The 4,238-nt window shown below is 40.8% G+C and overlaps 1 protein-coding gene across 1 annotated transcript in view; it reads right to left on the bottom strand.

Annotated features, from left to right (window-relative positions):
* Nucleotides 1–4,238, bottom strand: part of KLHL14 (kelch-like family member 14) — a 74,975-nt gene that overhangs the window by 56,151 nt on the left and 14,586 nt on the right. The window lies entirely within an intron of this gene.

Genomic DNA, 4,238 nt, shown 5'->3' with positions numbered 1-4,238 from the left:
CATTCCCAGTCTCCGTAAAGTCTGGGAAACAAAAGTATGGAAAAGCAGCTGGGACTTTGCTGAACCCAGAAAACAGCACACTCTGACTTTGTCTTCTTGTCCCTATGACTTTTTTATTTCTCTCCTTTCTCTTTTACTCTGAAATTCCGTATTTCCTGCCTACGACTTTTCCCATCTGAGGTTCCCCATCCATAAATCTGAAACAGCTTTTCTGGAAACCAAAACACTCAGCTCTAATGACAACTGATGCTATTTCTGCCAGGAATTAAGGGGGTTTCCTTTTTTTTTTTCATTCCCTCTCTTTTCTCTATCTGCTGGGGTCTTTTTTGTTTTGCTTGTCTCTATACCTGTCTAGTATCCTATTCTTTCACTTCTCTTCCTTCAAAACTGTTCCCCTCTCCCCTTTTCCCTACTTTGTACTTCCCTGCTTCTCTCCCAGGGTATCTCAACTCCTTCCTTTTTCTGCATTTTCCCCTCTCTCCCAGCTTTATCTTCCTCACTCCCCTCTACCTTCAGGTACCTAATGCAGCTGTACAGACACCAAACTGCTGCTCTGCCTGCAGATCCTGGGAGGAGCTGGCCAGACCAAACCATGGATGCTGAGAGGTGCTGCATGTGTCCTGCAGCGAACAAAAAACTCCCAAGGCCATCTGGGACTGCCTCTTCCTACCCAGCCTACCTTCTCATGTCTGTCTGGAACAGGACTCACTGTAAATAGTTAAGAGGTAAGCAGAATCATAAAATCATGGCAATGTTCTATAAAAAGGCACTAATATTTTGGCAAAACATTTAAATCATACACCTCGCGATTTACATATCTTTTCTATATTGCTCCATTCTCTGTCTACAGCATTACTGTGCATTAGCACAAGAAAAATTAAAAGTTAAAAGCTAGGCATTCCACAGCAGTGATGTGTTTTTTAAGCATTTTCATTGTTGCAAGTAAATATAGAAGCAACAGTTATTCTCACTGGTTTACTCAGCCTTAAAAGGGAAATTCTTTCCAGCAACAGTAATGCTCTAACCTGGAACTTTTAAAAATTGAAAACATACACTGCGTATTATATAAAATATATTATCCTACACAATAAAGCACAGAGACATTTTAATCAACTCAAAATTCTAGTGGAGTCTCAAGAGTCATACAAATAACTGGAAGATGAACATGCTTCTGTTGAAATGCATTTTCTTCCTAGAACTACAGAAAACATGACACAGCACAGTTACCTATGTCTCTCAGGTACAAACATAATGTAATTAAGCCTAATGTTCCGGGTCACCATAATGGGCCCAACCCACTCCACACTGAAATAAATTGGGATTTTTCCTACTAGTATCAAAACTGACTGTGCCTCAAAAGGCTTTAACAGGCACTTGTGTGCTGAAGCCCTACTGTAGGTGAGGATCACAGAGGCCAGAAAGCTCCAGAATTAACCTGGAAAATGGAGATCAAAGTTAAGAGAATTATTACCTTGACTAGAGTTGAGCACCTGATCAAATGCCAGTTCAGAGCAAAAACACCCACTCCCCCATGGTAAAGTCCTAAACCTTCAGGTGCATGGCAAGGTTCACAAGTCAGGAACATAATTCCTCTATTTTTTAAATTATGATTGTTTAGTTGCTGTACTTCAAAAAATAATTTTACAAAAATGCATCAAAGCGTTCAAGTGTTACCTTCCCTCAGGAAATTTCATGAAAACAAACAGAAAAAATTATCTCCCTGCAGGTAAACAGCATTTTTCACTGTGGCACAAAGGACAACGTGGGTACCTACTACCATCAGCATCACGTGCAGGATCTGCAAGTGTTAGCACAAACTTTATAAATAACTCAGCTCACAGTGCTCAGGCTGGCTCTTAGGATTCAAAGTCGCCTCCCTCCCACCCTGACAAGAGCAGAACCCTGTGTTTGTCAGACAAGTGTGCCACATATAGAAAAAGCTTAAGGAAGCAACCAGTGCTACCTGTATAGCTCCATGTCAGAGGAGAATCATTGTATTTCGAGCTTCCCATTATACTTGTTTTAAGAAATATACGTAGCCTCAGTTCCACAGTACTCCAAAGTCGTAGTGTGCATATGGAAATCTATGTGGAGACCTTTTTTTTTAAAGCAGAATGTTACAAAAAAAAAAAAAAGTTATTTTTAAAAATACAGAAAAGTTATTTGCAAGTTTCAATTCTGACTGCAATTTCCCAGTTTCTTCAACACAGTAAGCAGGTGGCTATGGCACTGTGCCGCTTGTATGTCTCACCAACCCATACTGCACTGTGCAGTATGTATTATACTGCACAGGAGAAACAGCTAACCTCTTTCTAAAGACATGTGAATCTTCGTGGATGACCTTTCACAATCACAGAAAAGGTAATCAAAGTTTTAAAGTCCTTTCCTGTGTAATAATTCTTACCTGATTGTACACATCCTTAACTGTTCAATACTTTCAAGATTTCCTTCTGCAAATTAGTAAATTGGGGAACTCCTTGCATATTTTCTCCCTTAAAATAAAATTTTACTAAATGAATGTAAACCTGTCAAAATTGCAGGACTAGAGAAGCCATGGGCAACAGCAAGAACAAGTCTGGAAACCTCTACAGTGTTGGGAATTTTTGCTTTGCTTCTTCATTCATTTCTCAGAGGGCATTTGTACACTTAGGCAGCCTGATGAAATCTTAAAATGATTAAGATTCAAAGATGGGTATTCGTGACCTTTCTGAATTCCCAGGAATATCATCCAAGACCCAAAAATATATCAGTTGTATGCTATCTCACAGAGCATTTCAACATCTCCAACATTCCTATATTTTGAGTAAGTTCTTATGTCTGCTTATAAACAAATGTAAATGCTTTTGTGCCAATTTCACCACTACTAAAGAATCCAATCAAGACAAGCTAGTTACAACACTGCCATTAAACACGTATTGAAGTTCAGAAAGTGATGGTATGTTTTCAGCCACTACCTACAGCTAAGGTTCTCTGAAATACTACAAACGAAAAGCGTAGTATTTGCAGTACCTGGACTCCCCACAAGCCATTAAGTAAGCACAACTTAGAATCTAATCTAGGTTAACTTAGAAGCGCAATCCCTTTGTGTAAGCTCCCGCTTACAGGGACAGCCAGCGCCCAGCACAAGGGGTATCAGATTCTTGCAGCATCCATGACACTTGTAAGCATTCAGTGGTCAGAACACCACTACATATCCTTCAAATGACATGGACCAGTGAAGCTGGAAGGTATCTTCACTGAACCAAGCCGGCTGGTATCTCAGCAATCCACCGGGACACGAGCCCCGGCACGTCCCCAGCAGCGTGCAGAATCTCGACTCAGGAGCGGGTGGGGTTTGCATTTCTGAAAGTCAACACTTCTGAATTTTGAAATGCAAAGGGTCCGGGCCAGCTGCAACAGCGGCGTCTCAGAAATAACTTTACGCTGCAAAATGCTGGTATTTGTTTTCTGCTGTAGGATTTTGGAGTGAGAATTGGTTAGACAGCAAGGTGATAAGCACGACAGAGCAAGCTAGCAAGAGATAATAACAAAAGGCACAGCATTTCCAAAGTTAAATCACCAGGGTACCCATTACATGAAGATATAAAGAATCCTCTGCATTAATGCTAACAGAGCGTGTTATCTAAAATATTTAATAACGTGCTAGTTTTTCTTGCTGCTGTTAAGTCATTAATAATACCATCTATTAGTTAAAAAGCTGAATAATACAAAGTGTGCTTTGGCTTCTACACTACCATGCCACTGTACTTGGAAGACAGCATTATCTTTCCATTTTTTAATTAAATGAAGTATAAACGTATTTTAAAAGGACAAAAAATAAATCTCCTCTTCATTTCAAGTATATTTACTGCTCATTAAACTACATGCTGTGCTTTCGGCTCCCAACACCAACCTCTTATTGTCAATCTCTGACATCATGATTCATTACCTTATTAAGTGAAAATAACTGACATGTCACAGACGTAAGGACTATGAAGTCATAAGTTTCCACGCTCGTTACGGACACCACCTGAACATCAGCCCTAGCGGGGTGCGCACCAACAGCGCAGTTCTTTATGGAAGTCACTAATTAGATCTAGGACTTGGGTACTACAGATCAAAACGCCCTGCAGATGCAACTGCTTGCTCAGGAGTAACATTTCGGGAGAGGAAACAAGTCAGTGCGTGCGGCCTGTGACCAGTAACGCCCGCAGGTTCCCGGGGCAGGGTGAAGCCCCCGGGCAGCTCGGCAGGGCGGA

This window comes from Chaetura pelagica, unplaced genomic scaffold, assembly GCF_000747805.2.
Source record: "Chaetura pelagica isolate M959 unplaced genomic scaffold, ChaPel_1.0 scaffold109, whole genome shotgun sequence".
NCBI lineage: Eukaryota > Metazoa > Chordata > Aves > Apodiformes > Apodidae > Chaetura > Chaetura pelagica.
The sequence above is the reverse complement of the archived record's forward strand: the minus strand, read 5'-3'. Positions and strand labels throughout refer to the sequence as shown.